Source organism: Lissotriton vulgaris, chromosome 12, assembly GCF_964263255.1.
Source record: "Lissotriton vulgaris chromosome 12, aLisVul1.2, whole genome shotgun sequence".
Lineage (NCBI taxonomy): Eukaryota > Metazoa > Chordata > Amphibia > Caudata > Salamandridae > Lissotriton > Lissotriton vulgaris.
Genome location: NC_141700.1, coordinates 724,281,285 through 724,300,750, shown reverse-complemented (window position 1 = coordinate 724,300,750; position 19,466 = coordinate 724,281,285). Strand labels below are relative to the sequence as shown.

Sequence of the window (19,466 nt, the reverse complement as noted above, 5' to 3'; positions counted from 1 at the left end):
CCCTTGAGGCCGTGTGACCCTGTCAACGAGAATTGGACACTAGTTTTTAGTTTGGTGCGCGAAGAGGACAAAACATGTGCACGCCTGGACAGGCGATGTGCACACGCACGGCAACAGGAGATGTGCACTACGTACACGTGCACATCTCCCGTCCTTGTGTCACTTTGCCTCCCCCGTCGGCTCCACAGAGACAGCTTGTTTTCACAGCAGCAGGCTTTTTAGGTTTCGCCTGGGGCACGGAGCGTTAGCTCCGCCCCCAGGAGAAATCTCTAGTTTTCAGTAAGGGGGACTTGAATACACCCCTCTGTTCCATTGGCTAGCTCCATAAATGGAGGCTAGCCATTGGAACAGAGATCTGTCCGTCATTCACGGACCAGATTCTGGGCCGTTCCCGAGATTTTTTCCATGGGCGTTCCCTCTGTGTAGTCATGCGGCGGTGGGCGGAGTTTTTTTTTTTCGGAGCCATGTTGCTCTCATTCTGCGGCCGACTGACGTTGGAGGAAGTCCAGGTGGGTGAGTGCTTGTTTTTCCTTTTCCTTGCCTTCCCGCCCCCCCTCCCGCTGACCGTGTGCTGTTCCCGCCCCCCCCTCCCGCCGTCCGTGCCTTTCCCGCCCCCCTCAGTTAAGTAGATTTGGACCCGTTTGGCAGTATGCTGCCCCCTGCTGCTATCTCGCCCTCCGTCTGCCCCGCCCGGGGGCAGTTCAGTCTACCAGTATGGGCAGGGCCCGGCGGCGCTCTACAGCCCTTACCCTGGGATGGGCGGCAGCGCAGGCGGCCTCGGAGGCTCCGGCCAGGGCCTGCGGGCTCAGGTCTTCCTCTGTAACCGGCCCCTCTGGCTGAAGTTTCACCGGCACCAGACGGAGATGATAGTTACCAAGCAGGGCAGGTAAGGAGCCGGTCTCATTTTGAGGGGGGCAGAATTTTGAATGCAAGGATTAAATTTGGTGTTTAGCTGTCAAAAATGAGTGTTCAAACTTTTGTTCTGTGCCTTAAGCCATTTAAAAGTACCCTTCAATTGAACTAAACGAGCGGGCCTTTATGTGTTAACGCACGTGCAGATGGTTATTGACACTTATTTTAAAATTAACCTGCCTACGATAGAGCATCTTAGTGACCCCGGGTAGCAGCGTTATTTGGTTTTCATGACCCACCCGCGTACTACCTATTAATCTATCATGTTCATGGGTCTCTCGGGCCTCTCTTGCCTGGTATGCCAGCTGGTCTTTATTGCTTAACAGCGATATGTACACAAAAATAACTCCATTAAGGCCTCCAAATGTTGACGGCTAGCAGTCCGTTATTTCGTGTTAATACCCTCGTGTCACATAGCAACTACATGACCAGCAGACAAACCCCCATGGATGACTAATACCAGAGTACGTTTGTTGGCGTCTACTGCATGGCAAGTGCTTTTCCGTGACACTAGTGGGACGTTATGAGCTAATAGTGCCTCGAATACGAAAGAACCACTTCGTGGTCTGGAGCGCTATAAATCGATGTTAAAAATAACCCTACTTATTGATGGGTGCCTTTATCGTTAGTGGAGAGCGTTAATGCCACACGTTATATGTAAACGCCCGTCTCTCCCCTGACGAACCATAATAGACAGTAACTGCCACTTAACCCCAGAGGTCCGTTAGTGTTTAATTATGCCAGCGATGAGGTCACTAATTAATAAACCAATTCAGTTGCAAAATAAGTTTTAAATGTAGTTTGAAATCTAAAATAGCTTAAAAACGAATTCAAACTAGATTATAAACGAACATATTTAAAGTGATCACTATATCATATCTGTAGGGATATTTTGTGTTGATGTGTTTTTCTCTTTGTATCCTATCTGCATATCATTTTAATAAACTTCTATTTCCTAAACTTAAAAAAATGATACCTGTCAAAATGTTGCATATGCTGAACCATTATACGGGGCACAGTAACTTTAGAAGGTAATACTGGCAAATGATACATTTCCCAAACACCATTTAGTTTACCTTTATAAGATGTCTTATTTGCCCCCTCGCAAGTTGTTTAATTGTTCAGTTTGCAGGCAACACCATTCCGACTTTATGTATCTTGTGGCGCGAACGTGCTCGGGGTGTCTGACCCCCGCTCTTTCGTGAGCGGTTTCCTGTTTGTTCATTGTTTTTGCTGCTCATGTTTGACAAACCATGTGTGACAAATTGTTTCGTTCAAACACGAGCCCCGCCTTATTTATTCGTTGTGATATAAATTGTCGGATGTGAACGTGTTCTCGTCCCTGACCAAGAAAACCACTCTTACAGCCTTTAAGGTTGTTTTGTTTAAATACCGCCTTTTAAGTTGTTTTTTCGTTGCAAACTTCGCATGCCCCTTTAGTTTTATAAACCACCACAAAACTGGGGCTCCCACCCAGCTCAGCCATGTTCTGAGCTCTTTGATTGGTCACCCCGCCGGGCTTAGATCTCGAAATCTTTTGCGATACTCGGAGCATTCATCAAATATATTTAGCACTGAAAATATATCAAGTGTCTGGGCGCTTCAATGTGATTTCTACAACTAGCTATTCACATGACTCGAGTTGAATTCCTTCGTCTTTTTTATTTATCTATCAGAATCGCTAATGTGAAACAGGCTTTTAAACTTCTATGGGAAAAACAAAACTGCAAAAGTGTTTTCTAGTTCGCAATTTATAAACTGATTATAGGACTAAAATGTCACTGTCCATATTTAAGCACATCATCTGTCACTTTAAAATGGCAACGGGGGTTAAAAAACGGAATAATTGGACTAAAAAACAAACATTACTGCGCCAGCGAGATGCCCGCTGGGCGACGCATGCTGCTAACAAGCGCCCGCTGTGAGACAATCACAGAACGGCGTTCTGAGGCAAGTATTCCTTGTGTGCTTGAATGGTTGCCCTGAGATTCCCAGGGGGTCTACCTTTCTGGCTGCACCCCGTTGAGGCGTGTGTGTGGGTGGGGCTCTGTGTGGGTGTGGGTGGGGGGGGCTCTGTGTGGGTGTCAGGGGTTGGCTCTGTGTGGGTGTGGGGGGGCTCTGTGTGGGTGTGTGGGGGGGCTCTGTGTGGGGGGCTCTGTGTGTGTGGGCAGCTCTGTGTGGGTGTGTGCGGGGGGCTCTGTGTGTGTGGGTGGGGCTGTGTGTGGGGGGGGCTCTCTATGGGTGTGTGGCATTTGCTAGAGATTAAGCTATTGGCATTGTAAATGACAATGCCATTTATTTATCTGTTTTCAAAACCAATACATAAATAAAAATGTTGTCCTTTACAATGCCAATAGCTCTAACTTTTGCAAAGGCGAAACCGTTGCATTGTAAATGCTTGTTAAATGGGTCAGTCGGGGCTCAAAATGAATCCAGGCCTTTTGGCTTTGCCATTGGGTTTTGTTTTTAGCTTGTACATTCTAACAACCATTGTGTTTTCTCTTTTTTCACTGGTGTTTCAACATACATTATGCGTATGAGCGATGAATATGGATTTATTCTTGATATTGGCACTGAGCTTTTTTCTACGTAATTGAACACAGAGATTGTACTCAATGATCTCATGCCTCACGGGGCCCTGCTTCCACTGACCCCCACACTTCCCAAGACGAGTGGACAAAAAGATGCATAAATCCTGGATAGCTTCAGCTGTAATCATTTGAGGTCCTTGCAGGTCATATGTTGCTTTCATACCACAGTTGTTAGCTGACTGGACTCTTTGACAGGTTGATTTATGGCACCAGGGGTTGCCCTTTGCAGAAGGCCCAGCCTTTGACCTTCGATCAGCTGTCTACACTTTTCATCTGCTCCGTCTTCAAATGCAGTCATTATTCGCAGAACTGCATGTGTACGTTTTTGGCTGTTTAAATATCACGCTGTGCTTAAAATCTCCCATACAGTGTCTTCCCTCCTAACTGTGTATGTTTTGTTTTTAAGATTAAGGAGGTTTTTAAGGCCAGTTGTCACTAAGATCTATTTTTGGCTACGTGAAAGGGCTGTCACGTGCGTCATAATTTTAACCAAAACAATAGGCAAGCGTTCTTGTGTTTTTTGTTTACAAGGTTCAATGTGTTGTCTTAGCGAGTGGCCGTGGCGAAACAAGTCAGCAAATATTTATTCCCGCCGTAAATCTCCAGCTCACAAAGGTCCACTATAAATAAAAGACGTGTTTACTGTACCACTTGTAAGTGTGAGTAAATTACCCAGGCAAATTTATAAACCAACTAACACATAAAGAGTGGTTTAAACCACATAAAGAAAAGATATTCCACTACTGTTTGTACATATATAGAATTCAAATTTAATACTCATTAGAATTGCATCACAATTGATAAAATTGACATAATTATACACACAAGATATAAAAAATTATTTTGCATTGTAGCATATGCATGATTACAAAATATACAGTAATTCATAGATATAAAAAACAATTGGATGGTTTACTGTCGCCTGTCTACGCGTTTCGACACTTTAACGTGCCTTCTTCAGGACTGTACCATCATGCTATTATTAGGATAAAACAGGATAAACGTCTCCGGCCTAAACAGAACAATGCTAAATGCCATAAAGGGTTGCCGTAGAGAGATGGTTTGGGTTTGGTTTTCAAGGCTGATAAAATCGCGTTATAACACACAATCTTCAGTTTTCATTGCCCATAAGTGCCATATTTAATGTTTTTCAGTCCACATTAGAGGTACATCATCCAGATCTTATATACGGGTAAGCGCACCAAACGTTGTTGCCAGCGTTGTGTTCAGCGTTTATAATCTCTGATAATGTTATTCAAACAGCGGGGGAACTTGGAAGCAGATCCCGGGCACACACCGAGCCGCACCCGAACGTTTCACAGGTCTTTAAAAGACCATTTGAATGTTAATTAGGCCTTGCAGTTGTTTCACCCCTTCTAAGAGCCCCTGCAGCTCCACTGCCTACTGATTAAAGGTTCAGCCCCCCCCGAAATTTTTTCTTAGCCCCCACGAAATTTGGCTCTAGTTGCGCCTCTGCCTGTTCCCATGGACAGGTTTTATGCCTTTAACTGCCCCCCAGGAAGGGCTCCCCCTGGCGGCGGCTCACGAGCTCCCTCCACTGCTCTCTTCCCCGCGGCTGCCTTTACAGCATCGACCTCTCTCTCCGTAGCCTCGGGCGTCCTTACCCATCCGAGGCCGGGCCTGGCTGGAGATCGGCATTAGGATAGCATCATATAGAATGACGTCACTGGGAGGGAGGGAGCGGAAAGTTTGCCCCAAAATGTGCCCCGAAGCCTCCTCTTATTTACCAAAGGGTCAAGCGGCGCCTTCCACACCCAGAGGAGAGGCCCTGGGTGCAGCTGGGAGAGGGCGGGAAACAGACCACAATACTGCGAGGGCTTGGAGAAGGCGAGGTCCCAGGGTTGTACTTTCAATTCTGGGACTCGTGGCCTGGAGATATAATGAGGTCAACAGGATACAAACCCCAGATGCAAAGGAAAGCCTGGACTGGGTGAACCCCTCATGCCTGGAGCTGGAAACCTGAGAGCTGTGAATTGTAATGAGGATCACCCTGTGTGGGGGAATAAACTTCCCCTTCAGGGTCACTCGCCAACGAAAATTGATCACAAGTCCAGGAGTCCTACACTAGAGAAGGGAGATCCCACTCCATCCTCCCCATGGCCCCCTGGGGTGTCCACCCAGACTTTGACACTTCAAGTTGATAGTGGGCCTTACAGCCACTTCCCTCTCTTTGAAGGGCTGGGGATGGTTTTTGTTTCTCGACTCACGTTGCCTCATCTGTTCTCCGAAGTGTATTGTCTGCTTTTATGGTTTTTAACCGATAATAAAGCTTTTTGACTGACTGTTCGACAAAGTGTTTTCAGGTAATTTTTGCTCAGTGGTTATTTATAAGACCTACACATCGAACAGCATGCTCCTTACTATATTTGCATCATCTGCCTTCTTTATTTATTATACTTTTACCAGGCATGGGGGATGTGTCTTTGTTTTTTTCATAAAAATGTGCCATTCTGTTTTGTTTTCTCCATTTTTATTAAATATTTCCATTTTTTGTTGATGGTTGGTGATTGATTCATGGCACAAACCGCACAAAACAAGTAAAAAAATATCACAATAGTTGAATAAAAATGTGCATAGTGGCAAATTCAATCTGCCAGAGATTTATTTGTCAAGGGTGAAATTCGTGTTTCGCTTTTGGTCATCACCAATCGCAACCATCTAAATTATTTGTTATTAATTATTTTTATGAATTGTGAAAATCCAGGTCCTTGCACCTCTTCCTCCCTTGATTTACACATTAGCACAATCGCTCGCAATGAAGGTCTTGGCCACTGGTGCAGTGAGGGTACCAGGGACCCTCACAGAATCAAGGGAATGCCCCCATGCCTCTAGCCAACTAGTAAATGGAACAGTAGTTGGGGTGTAGTGGGCCTTTAAACCCCGACGACCCCGGTGCCACTATACCTGCTGCACTGTTGATAGATACCTTTCTGATGCTCCTGAAGCCATGCCCTACATACAACAGAAGAGTTGTACATGACTGAAAAGTTCAGGACATTTGCATAGCGCGAGTACCGACTCCACGCGGTACCCCTGTGCACAAGGGGTTAGGGCAGATTCCTTCAATCTATGGGGCGCGAGCCCCAGGGGGGTTGTGGAGTCCTGGGAAGGGGGTCGCAGATTCTGTCAGTTTGCAGACTTTGAGGGCAGTCGTTTACGGGGCCTAATTATTCAATGTGGTATTTAATTGTTGAAACTAAATGTGATGTTCAAAATACTTTACTAGGGGGGAGTCCAAATATATTGTTTCATTCTCAGTTCATTTTTGTAAACATAATTTCAAGACTATCGTGAGCTAGCCAAAATGTGTAGGTGTGCTTGTTAAGTATGCTTGTAACTTTGGATATGCATAACAAGTACGCATTCAGAAAGAACATTTTATGTAATAATTGCTGGCAATGTACAATGTAAACTTATTTCACTGAACATATGTTCTGGAAATAGGTGCCGTAATCTCATTTATGCATCACCTGCGTTGTCGTTTACGAGCAGAAGTGCAAGGGCAAGCATTCCTTTTGCAGATACATGTCTTACTGTACCCATTGTAATGCAAAAACCCGGGAAACATTCCTGCTTCGATCGTCATTTCTATCGTTATGGATTTCGTGGGATGTGTGTATACATGTACATTGGAAAGGGTGCGTTTTATTGCCAAGAGGATTGCTTAGTGAGTTGCTAGCTTGCTGCTGTGATGTAGTGATCTGCTGGTCACGAGGGCAACTTGGTCTAACATCCTTCAGAGAGCAGGAAATAGAGAATATATATATATATATATATATGTATATACCACACACACATCCCCTCCTCCATCAGTAATTGTGCTTGGAATAATGAATGACCAGCTAATATGGCTTTATTGGTATGGCCTCTTTTTAGCGTTGATTGGCCCTACTTTACTCCCTCAACACAACAGAACTGTTTTTAGACGATTCCTTAAGAGTTAGGATGGATAAGCAGCTATCACTTAAAAATACGAGTAAGAAATTTTTGTTTGCATTTCCTTTTGATAGAATGTATATGCTGTGGAAGCCATGTGCTTTATTGTTTGCCAGTTTCTACGAACATAAAGTTACTACAAAGTGGCAGTACTTCTGCTTGATTTTAATGTTGATGGCATTTCAGAGTTCAACATGCTGTTAGAAAATCAAGTAGTGAAACGTGTAATAACGATGGTGATCAAAGTGGCAAAGTTTTTCAGCGTGTGCTAACGCCGCCCTGCTCAAAATTAACTTGTAGCATATAATTTGTCAGTTATTCCTTTTTCCTAAAGGAATTTAGTGATGTCGGGCTGATTGAGGGTGCTCAGGGCAGAGGCCTAATTCACATCGAGGTATGAAAAACATCAAAGCCTCATTAACAAGTAAAAGGTCTTTTAAAGACCTGTGAAGTACTTGGGTGTGGCTTTGTGTGTGTCCGCCGGGCTCACACACAGGGGGGGGGGGGGGCTGTAGCTTTGAGTTCAATGGGCGTTGGGCGCCTGGAGCTGTGGGTCCCGCCTGTAAAGCACATGAAAGGTCTTCTCCCACCCCCCCCTCCCACACGTCCCATAAATCATTGGTTCAAGTCCCAGAGCCCTCATACCTGGGCACAGAGATGCCCTCCCATAAGAGAGGAAGAAGGAAGAAGACGCAGAGAGATACTGACCTCCCCCCCCCCTGCCCCCATGGGAGAGGCACAGAATAGGTGGGTGGATGAATGATGGGTGGATGGATGAAGGATGAATGTATGGATGGAAGGATGAAAGGGTAGATGGATGGATGTATGGATGGATAAAAGGTTGCATGAATGGATGGATGTGTAAAAAGGTGGGTGGATGAATGATGAGTGGATGGATGAAAGGATGGATGAAGGATGGATGGATGAAAGGGTGGATGGATGAAGGATGTATGTATGTATGGATGGAAGGATGAATGGGTAGATGAATGAAGGATGGATGTATGGATGGATAAAGGTTGCATGGATGAATGATGGATGGATGTGTGAAAAGGTGGGTGGATGAATGATGGGTGAATGGATGGATGAAAGGGTGGATGGATAAAGGATGGATGTATGGATGGAAGGATGAAAGGGTGGATGGATGAAGGATGGATGGATGGATGGATGTGTGAAAGTGTGGGTGGATGAATGATGGATGGATGGATGGATGTGATGAGGTCTAACAGGCACATTTATGGTTGTCGATAGTTGTTGATGATTTGGAGTACCAGTTTCTAGAAACTTTTGTCAGAAGGGGGTCCTTACGCCTAAAAAAGTTTTACAAGGGGGTCTCAGCAGCAAAAAGTTTGAAGACGTCTGGGTTAGGGGTTGGGGGGGTTGGGGGTGGGGGGGGGGCAGTTTTGCCGGACGCTGTTTCAGGGCTCTCAGTGGCACAGCTGAATGATGCCAACTGACACAGTTCACTCCAGACCCATCTCGCCGCTTGAACTCATGCGTGACCCTCTAACTAATCTTGGTAAAAGGGTGATCCCCAAAACACAGCTCCTCGTAGTGATGGTCTGGGGGAGGGGCTGAAAGGTCTATCCCTCAGCTGGAGGGATCTCGGCTGATCTGCGTGACACAGTTTGATCTTGTGATGATGGAAGAAATGCTTATTTTTCACAGTCTATGGCCATAAAGCAGCAGCGCCAGCAGAAAAGTAAGTTATGGGGTGACAGGAAAGGCTGGGGTGAATACAACGCAGGAGCTTGAATTAGTCTTCTAGCCGGAAGGAGTCGTCCTGTGCAGCCTGATTTATTCACTCATTCGTACATTTCTAAGGTAAAAACACTTGACTGATGGTCCGCTAACAAAATAACGTCATTCATCGCAACCCCTTATTTCCTCAAGCACGTTGGAAAAACAACAAATTAATATCTCAGTAGCATTCCTTCACAAAGGTCGATATTTACGTGTCGGTCATTCTACCGCGCTAATAACAGCTGACTTCGTGGCGCAACGGTAGCGCGTCTGACTCCAGATCAGAAGGTTGCGTGTTCAAATCACGTCGAGGTCACGTGCATTTGCTTTTACACTTAAAATTGACAAATGGGAGTAGAGACTACTTTCTAAATGAAGTAAGTAATTGCATTTAAAAACGCTCGTTTTATGTAAACACAATGGATTTAATCGGAACAAACCTGCTCCTCATAAATTGCGATGGGTATTTAAAAGCCGTCGTGCGTCAGTCATGCTGCTTTTACACGTTTCCGCACAAATCTTCATTTTTTGAAAAAAATGCAAGTGTTTTAAATGCTTTAAGTAACAAAAATAGTGAGTGCTGTCCGCTTCGTGAAGTGTGTAGTAATGTCACAATTCTGTAATTATTAACCGGAAATACTGCGGCCTTCCTGCACCCAACAAGGCTTGTAACACCTTAACTCTGCGTCGGACACTTCAGTTGAAGGGCAGTAGAGGGCGCTGTGGTATTACTAGATTGCCGCTCACGATGAATCATTCTTGCCAGTTGTGGAATGGAAAACAAATTATGACGTTTTCATTCAGCTGAAATTAATTCAAAACTAATCATGAAATGTAAAAATGAAATTATGCAGCTGAAAGTCAGCATGGCCCGCAGAAGAAAGACCTTTTGACACGAGGTCACTGGACCCAGCTCGTTCCCTGCGCCGCTCAACTATGTTCCTACAAGACAAGCGACTGCTTTAACCTTTTTATTCGTAAATTCCGACAGTCCTATGAACATTGATCAGAGATGTGACTGAGCATAAATGTTTCTGCGGTAAAGCACACAATGTGCGATGCACGTATGTGAGGGCAGATCCCGCATACATTTCCAGTAAGTTGCAGACTAAACATTATAGATCATTGCACATCATGAGATATGTTTATTTTACTTTTTTCGTTTTTTTCCTTTCTGCAGATTTCTTAGACCGCTCCTCGTGTTTTTACTTCTCTGCAGCTTTTCACATATTTTACTGGTGTGTTGAGTTAGTGCGTGTGACTGGCCACAAACACTTAAGTGTCTAATAGCTGACTGAACACAAACACTCATACGATGCTCTTCACCCTTAAGATTGGTGGAGTGAGACCATTTGGAGGGGCCCCTCTGTGTGCAATCACATTTCCCCTTGAGTGTCTCCGTCTCTCTTTATATTGCATCTGTTCCTCTGCATTCATCTCTTCTCTTCCACATTCTGCTCCGCTCCCTCCAGGCTCTTCACAGGTACAGAGCTGATGGTTCTAACTGGTCCCATCTGAATATTTAAGACGCAAAAAAGCTTAGGGATCAGGGCTCAGGGGTACTGATTGAGCCACTGGTTTGGAAGCAAACAATTATAATTTGTGTATTCAAATACACTTTTAACAGATTTATGAACTAAAACAACTTAAATATTATAGTGAACCAACATATCTGTTATGATGTGATGTTATGCCACGTTTTGTTACTTTGTGTTATGTGTGTGCTGAGTGTATATGTGTGTGCTGTTACAGTGTGATATCACACATTTGCCAACATCTTGGCCTCTTGGTGCTACTTGACAAAGAGTAGAGTAGAGTAGAGAATCCTTCATGCAGTAGGACACAGTAGCAGCCCCTGTAGTGTAGCTGGGCAGGTGAGCCCTCAGTGGACGTTTGCAAAATATTGTCAGGAGCAGGGTCCACGCTGGGGGAAATACCTCATCCACACCCTTGACTGAATGAGTGAGTCTTTCCATCCTTAGAACATACCACACTTGGTGGTACCAACCTTCCACTGTGGCACCAGGACGGGGCACCATTTAGCTAGTGGGTCTGGCCATTTAGTGTGTATTTATCATCCTCCACCATTCTTTTATCCCCCACCCCATGTGTATGCAGCATCCACCCAAGTAGGGTGCATTGTGGGGTCTCTGGCAACTGAACCACAGTGATTTGTTTCACCGCCTCAAAAACCCCTAACAAGAAGGGGGTATTAAAGGTCACCCCATAGAATGGAAGGTGGGTGTCACCACCTGTAGGCTCCGCAGAACCAGCCCATCTGGTTTCATCCAGCGCATGACATCAGTACGGAGCCCCACGTCACCTCAGAAGAATTTTTGCCACATCCGTCCTCTGATAGGCCCGTGTGATCCCTTAAATGCAGTGCTGAGTTTGGGGCCCTCTCTACCCGTGCCTCCGTGATGCCCTGACACACAGTGGCGAGACTGGTGTAAACTGAAGGTTGGCCTCTCTCCCGTCTCCTTTGAAAGCACGCCTTCTGTGCACTGTGGACATTCTTGAAGTGATGGGGCGGTGGGGTGGGGTGAAGTTGAATGTCTGGAGCGGGACAATCCCATGGAGACACCCCCGATCTACGCGCTGCAGGTGGCCTGTACCCGTCCTTCGAGACAGCTCGAATCCACAGTTTCAGGGCACGTGAGCGTAGCTTGCATCAGTGCAGAATGTGCAGCGGCACCAGGGCGGAGGCCCATTAAGGCTCCTGACACTAAGGCTACGGCTAGAACAGGATCGAAGCCGAAATCAGCATCCGGGTGTCGTGTAGCGCGTTACACGACCTGCAGGAACCACACAGGACACAGATTGTGTACAGAGGTATTTCTTTATTTTGTCATCATGTCCGTCCGTCTGGGCACGTCCGTCCTCGTCCTCGTCCTGCTACATAATGCCCCTTCCTGTCCGTCCACAGGAAGTAGTGTCCGGTGACCTGGTCACCGCCCTGTGAGAGAGAGAGAGAGAGAGAGAGAGAGATAGAGAGTGAGAGAGAGAGAGAGAGAGAGAGAGAGAGAGAGAGAGAGACTCTCTACATTTCTTCTATCAGTCTCTTTGTCTTTTTGCACTCTCTTCTTGGTCTTTGTTCTCCGCTCTGTTCTTGTCCTCCGCCTTCTTCTTTGTGTGTTGTCATCTCTCCGCTTGTTCCTTGCTCTCTTTCTTCCACTTCCGGTGTTATCGCTCTTTCCCCTTCTTCCATCTTGAACTCCTTGAAATGTGAGCTGTTTCTTGTTATTTTCCGATGATCTGAGACTGCAGTCACCATTGACCCTTTTACTCCAGTCACTACCAGCGGATCTTTTGAAAATGGGCTGTCAGATTTCCTTTGCTGTGATTGTTTCACTATTACTAAATCTCCTTCGTTTAGCTGGTGTTCAGCTGCATTTCTCTTTTTGTCTGCATATTCTTTCATTTTCTTTTTTGCTTGGTTGTCTCTTTCTGCAATCTCTCTTCTGTTTGTGTCTGCTGTGGCCTCTGTTTGTGGTAGCCTTGTCTTGCTGGCTCTTCCTAACACCAGTTCCGCTGGACACCTGCCAGTGGTGCTGTGAGGGGTGTTCCTATAGTCTCGTAGCACTTGACAAAGCGCTTGTCCAATTGATATCTGTGTCAATTTTGCTCGCTGGATGGCTCTCTTGATGGTCCCCATAAATCGTTCTGCCATTCCGTTGGCTTGTGGCCACAGAGGAGTTATTTTCCTGTGCTTGATTCCCAGGTATTCCATGAACCTGCGGAATTCTTCTCCTGAGAATGGAGGACCATTGTCTGTTTTCAGTGTTTGTGGTGAGCCCCAGGCGGCAAATATGTCGTCTAACACTGGTAAGGTGGCACTTGCCGACGTCGATGACACTTCTCTCACTATTGGAAATCTCGAAAATTCGTCGATCACTACCAGCAAGTACTTTCCAGTCTCCAGTGGCCCATAGAAGTCTGCTGCTAGTTCGGTCCATACTGCCAATGGCAGTTCCGACATCTTCAACGGTGTGGGCTTACTAGACGATCCTGTTACTTGACAGGTGTGACATTGTGACACTTCTTCCTCCACCATGCTGTCCAGTCCTGGGAACCACACTCTTTCTCTCAACATCTTCTTTGTCGCTACGATTCCTCTTTGTGACTCATGAGCTATCTTAACTGTTCTCTTCCTTAGTCAATGTGGTATTAGGATCCTTGAACCTCTCATCAGGACTCCGTTCTCTGTCTCAGACAGCTCTTCGCCTATCTTTTTGAACGCCAGCAGTTCTTCTTTGTCGACCCCTTCTTCTGTGACGGTGTTGCTATTGATATGTCTCCATCTCTGTAGCCTCACTATCGTTCCTATTGCCTTCATTGTCGGGTCTCTTTTTGTCTCTCGCTCCAGTTCTTCACTTGTTATTGACGCTGGAGTGTTTTGTTTCACGATGAAGTTCAGATATTCTTCTGCCATTGTGGTACCACCTTTCCGATGTGGGAGCGGGTGCCGCGACATGTAGTCGGCTGGGTTTTGGTCTTTGCCTGGTTTGTGTACTATTTTGAAGTTATAGTCCATCAGCCTGATTCCCCACCTTTCGATTCTTGGTGGTATTTTAGCGTTTGGGTTTCCATAGATAGTCACTAGTGCTTGGTGGTCCGTCACTATTGTGAACGGTTTTCCATATATGAACATGTGATAGTGCTCGCATGCCCATACTACTGCCAAACTCTCCTTCTCTGGTTGAGAGTATTCTCTCTCAACATCCGACAGACTCTTACTTCCGTATGCTACTATCTGTCGAGGTGAATCTTTTCCAGGTTTGTGTTGTGCTAGTATTGCGCCAAGACCTACCGGGCTGGCGTCTACTGTTAGTTCAGTGCATAAGTTCGGGTCGAAGTATGCTAGGTGGTCTACTGCCGTCACTGACGCTCTTATTTCTTCAAACGCCTTTTTACACTCTGTGGTCCATTCGAATGTGTGTCCTTGTTTTGTTAGTTCTCTCAATGGTGTGCTCACCGTCGCAAAGTCTTTTATATATCTCGCGCAGTAGTTGGCAAGGCCAAGAAAGGAGCGCACGTCAGCGACGTCTTTTGGTTCAATCGTTTTTTCAAGCGTGTCTATCTTGCTCCGGTCTGGCCTCATTCCTTTCCGTGAAAATATGTGTCCGAAAAACACTAGTTCTTCTCTTCCCAGTTCACATTTCTTCTCGTTTACTGTCAGGCCCACCTCTACTAACCGTGAGCACACTTCCCTTAGTGCCTTGTCGTGTTCTCCATCTGACTTCCCAAAGACCAGAATGTCATCGCTGTAGTTTAGACTGTTCTTTATTGGTCTTATTATCTGCCTAATCGTTTCTTGAAATATTTCCGCTGCTGACGATATTCCAAAACTCAGTCTTTTGTAGCGAAATAATCCTAGGTGCGTTGAGAATGTCGTTATGTATCTGGACTGCTCGTCCAGCTCCAATTGATGGTATCCCTTGCACAGGTCTAGTTTGGAAAATGTTCTCATTCCTGTCAGGCAGCTTATCATGTCATCCAGATGTGGCCCTGGATGTCGTTCTCTTTCGATGGCTGTGTTTGGTATTCTCATGTCCACACAGATTCTTATCTGTGTGGTGTCTTTTTTTGGTACAGCCACTATTGGGGACACCCATGGCGTTGACCCTTCTGCTGGCTCAATGATGTCCTGTGCTAGAAGGGCCTTTATTTCTTCCTCCACTTGAGGTTGTAGATGTATTGGTACCCTTCGGTGGTGTTGTGCGACTGGCCTGACAGCTTCATTTATGTGCAGTGTTATTTGTCTTCCTTTCAGCTTTCCTAGTCCTTCCGTTAGTTTTGGGAAATCCTGTAGTATGCTCTCCTTTTCCGACATGTGGTACATCATTTTGAGTAGGCCCATTATTTTTGCTGTTACATTGCTTAGTAGACACGGTGCGGGAATGTCTCCTCGTAACACATGTATTTCTTCTGTGACAGTCTTGCCCTTGTGCGTCATGGTGTCCGTGAATTTTCCCATGTTTGTTACAGGATTTTGTGCACCCCACGTAAATACTCTTACGCTTGATGGTTGTAGCGGTGGCTTCCTCTTCATCTTATCATATTCCGTAGCACACATGATGTTGCACGTGGCTCCGCTGTCTAGTACAAATTCTGTTTGATGGGGCCCTACTTCAATGGTCACCCAATCCGTCTTCTTTATTGACTTCCTGTCTATTAGCCTGATGTGTTCCTCTTCATGCCCTTCGTCTGTGGTCATGAGGTATAGGCGTTCTACTTTTCTTGTTGTTTCTTCCTCTTCCTCCTCTCCTCCTGGCTCCCCAGACGAGCTCCTCTCCGTCGCTTCCATGTGCCGTACATGTCTTGTTGTTGCTGTTCTTGGCCTTCCGGGCCTGCCACGTTCATTTTTGAATTGCCCACCTTGGCACATGGTAGCAAAATGGTTGCTTCTGTTGCATTTCCTGCATGTTTGACCGAATGCTGGGCATGGTCCTCTGTGAGGGAATTCCAGACCGCCCCTGTAGCATTGGGAACTTTGTTTTTTCGCCGCTTGTTCCTTGTGTCCTCCCTTCCAGTTCCCTTTCTTGCCTGCGTCTGACATTCTGTGTATTTGCTCTCCCTTTCGGTCCATCTGTCTTGCTTGTATCATTGCTCTTGCTTCCGCCCTCGCTAGATCTAGAATCTTTTCTAGGGTGATAGGTTCTTTTAGTAGTCTTGTGCGAAATTCTGTGTCTCGGCAGCCTTCTATCAGTTTGAGGCGAAGGGCCTGTTCATTGTCGTATTTTTCAAATTCGCAGTGTGCTACTAGCTTTCTCAGCCTTGTTGCAAAGTCATCCATTGGTTCTTCTGGCTGCTGATATGCCATGTTAAAAGAATATCTCTCAAAGTCGACGTTTCTTTGGGGGTCGAACTTGGCCGTTAGACATTTTATTAACTTCTCGTAGGTTTCTGTTTCACTCTGTGGCAGTGTTACGAGGAGGTCATCCACCTCGTCCCCCACTAGGTTTAGGAATAGCCCTAGTTTTTTGTCGTCCACCACGTCGGTCGCCTTCATGTATCGTTCAGATTTTATGATCCATTTTTCCCACCGGATGCCCAGTTGTGGCTCTGATACAGGGAAAGGCACCGGTCTGCGGTATTGTGCACTTTGCTTTGTTTCTGGCATTTCTCTTTTTTTTTTTTTTTTTTCTTTGCACCTTTGTCTCCTTTTTCTCAAGCTCTTTTATTCCTTTTCCTGTTTGTGTTTGTTTATTTTTTTTCTTATGTCTTTCCTCTTTATTTCTCTTTTTATACTCCTGTCCTATGGTGACAGTGTTACTCCTTTTTCTGTCTCTGTGGTGCTTTCCTTCGTGTTTTGCCTGCTCTTCTAATGGCTGCCCTTTGTTTCTACTGCACTTTTTCCACTTTGTCTCCCACAAAATGTCCGCCTTGTTTCTCGCGAGATTTCGCGATCGAAATCTCGCTTTCGCCTGACCTTAAAATGGCCGACTTGCTGTGGCCGCGTTTCTATTGGTCCCCTCTGCCTGTTCTCAATATGGCCGCCGAGATGTGACCGCTCTCGCGATACTACGCGCTTGAATTTTGAGCGCGATCTCCCTTCTCTCATAGGCGCTGCCGCTGCTCCCGGGGGCTCCTCTTACCGCACGTTGCTTCTTTTCGTTGGACGCTTATCGGGGTGGGCTCCCGTGTAGCTCCTTGCGTCAGCGTTCACTATGCTTATCCCGTGCACTTTTCAAACGCAGTGGTATCACTGTTTTCCAGCCACCTTCGTCGCCAGATGTCGTGTAGCGCGTTACACGACCTGCAGGAACCACACAGGACACAGATTGTGTGCAGAGGTATTTCTTTATTTTGTCATCATGTCCGTCCGTCTAGGCACGTCCGTCCTCGTCCTGCTACATAATGCCCCTTCCTGTCCGTCCACAGGAAGTAGTGTCCGGTGACCTGGTCACCGCCCTGTGACCCACAGGGTCCTAGTGTCCTGCGTCCGTCGTGGTCATCACACCGGGCACCTGCGGGCTTTGGGTAGATGATGCAGCTGGTTTCTTCAGAGTAAAGATGAGGGCTCCAGTCAGCGCTGCTTGACCTGAGGGGGGGCTGCTAGAAGCGGCCAGACTGAGGGTCTTAGAAAGGTCATTAGAGAGATAATGTGTGTGTGTAAATAATACCCTGCAAGAATATAGCACGTCTCATGCCCATTGATATAAGGAATACCGGAAGGGTTACTGTCATAAAGCGTTGGTGGTATAGTGGTGAGCATAGCTGCCTTCCAAGCAGTTGACCCGGGTGCGATTCCCGGCCAATGCAGGGCATATTTTACCTAACTAAAGATTAAATGTAATATTACTCTGTTTATTTTAATAGCAAATTATTCATTCCACACAGTACTAGCATTGTGCGGGACCCTTCTCTTAAAAAACAGACACTGGGCGAGGATGCAGTTCTTCCTGTGACTCAGATGGAAAGCGCGTGGGCAGAGGAGAAGGAATTGGGAGGACACAGAACCAAGAACAGGAGGAGTGAATGATGTCAGAGAGAGGGGAGTGACTTAGATTGCATTATTATCCATAGATTTATAGCTCTCCACCTGCAGGGCTGTGCTGGTGTCTAACACGCTGGCGGCAAAAAAAAGGAAAGTGCTTGCAGGCAGATGTGGAAAGAATCGTGAAATATTAAAATAGTTCATGTGCTATCATCATACCAAGAACTATTATTTGTTTGCAGATCAAATCCTGTACGTGACTGTACGGAAATATAAAGTCAATTCCTCAATTCTTTTTTGGTCTTGGTGAGGACTGAGTATCACCAGCCCTTTCAGAGCAAAAAGCGTCTCCAGGCCCTGTACCCACTGGGGATTTCCCCCACGTCTCCTGTGACCAGTCCAGCTAGAGCCGTGGCCAATCCGCTGAAGAGTGATGGTGCACCCTTAGATTCAGTTGAATTTTAGTGCACTTTAAGAAGATGAGCAAAACCATTAGAATCGGAAGAATCACAAACAAATAAAACGAGGTGACTAAATCCATGATAGATGAATGTAGCCAGACTAAAATCCACATCACATTTAGCACCAAGGCCAATCAGGACTCCTGACAGAAAGGTAATGGCTTTACACAGAATCGGTGCATTCTCAGCGTTTCCTTGGAACTTTAGTCAGTCTTTCAGGTGTGCACCCCTTTGCCAAAATGACTCTCTACAACCACAATCTTGTTTAATAGTGCCGCAAAGACTCATAAAAATACAAATAACCAGTTCCCCAAGCCTGCAGAATGTGTTGGTTTATTATGAAAATATAGTCACCTTTAAACTCCCATAAAGAAATTAAATGGAACCTCAGTCTAATGATGTCATGCCCTACAGTCTATTGCAGGTAAAGCCTATTCTAAAATAGGGCTAGAGACAGTCCAGTGTGAAAGTCCACTAGACCCCTCTTTAAATAAACACTCTTAAGACTTCTGTTTGTTAGTCCTTTCAAAGTTCTTTCTTGCAGTCAGGCTCGGCCCGCACTAAATAACATGACATGTATTTGTAAAGCGCAAGTTCACCCCTATCGGAATATCTTGGCGCTGAATAACAGATGTTTATTGTTACCTAACTAAATGGTACTCATTTTATCGACCTCAGATGGATGATAGGCTGAGTGAATCTGCAGATATTTGAACCTGTGAACGATGAGTGCAAACACAGGCCCCTACAGTGGATGCCTTAGTCCACTGAGCTCCTAGACCCAGCTGGAGGAGTGGATGTGTTTATTTTTGGCATTTGAGAGCTGAGGTGAATGACAGCAGGTGCAGAGGGGACGTGTAAGAGAGGAGGAGTGAGCCGCGTGCAGGGAGTGCAAAATGCAAAAAAAGCACCGCGTCCCTGGGTGGGCTCGAACCACCAACCTTTCGGTTAACAGCCGAACGCGCTAACCGATTGCGCCACAGAGACCTGCTTGATGCTGCATGTGGAGGCAGAATTGCAGCCGAGTGGAGCCATGGAAGACTTAGCTTGGAAAAACACTGGACCCTTTCAAGCGCCAAGCTAGCACTTCGCTCCACTTCGCGCTTTTTGCTGCACGTAGCAGCACATCTTTCACAATATTATTGCTTTAAATGCTCACAGTCTCACTCCAGAAACAACTGGCACAGCCTGCCAAGCCCGGTGTCTGCCCCGTTCCCATGGACAGGCTTTATGCCTTTCACTGCCCCCCCAGGAAGGGCTCCCTCTGGCGGCGGCTCACAAGCTCCCTCCACTGCTCTCTTCCTCGCGGCTGCCTTTACAGCATCGACCTCTCTCTTCTCCGTTGCCTCGGGCATCCTTACCCAT

General features: G+C 46.1%; 2 non-coding genes across 2 annotated transcripts; one reads left to right on the top strand and one right to left on the bottom strand.

Annotated features, from left to right (window-relative positions):
* Positions 1-9,444: 9,444 nt before the first annotated feature.
* On the top strand, positions 9,445-9,516 carry TRNAW-CCA (transfer RNA tryptophan (anticodon CCA)). Its single transcript has one exon. It is a non-coding gene; the product is annotated as a tRNA-Trp (tRNA).
* Positions 9,517-19,014: 9,498 nt separating this feature from the next.
* Positions 19,015-19,088, bottom strand: TRNAN-GUU (transfer RNA asparagine (anticodon GUU)). The gene has a single exon. It is a non-coding gene; the product is annotated as a tRNA-Asn (tRNA).
* Positions 19,089-19,466: the final 378 nt, after the last annotated feature.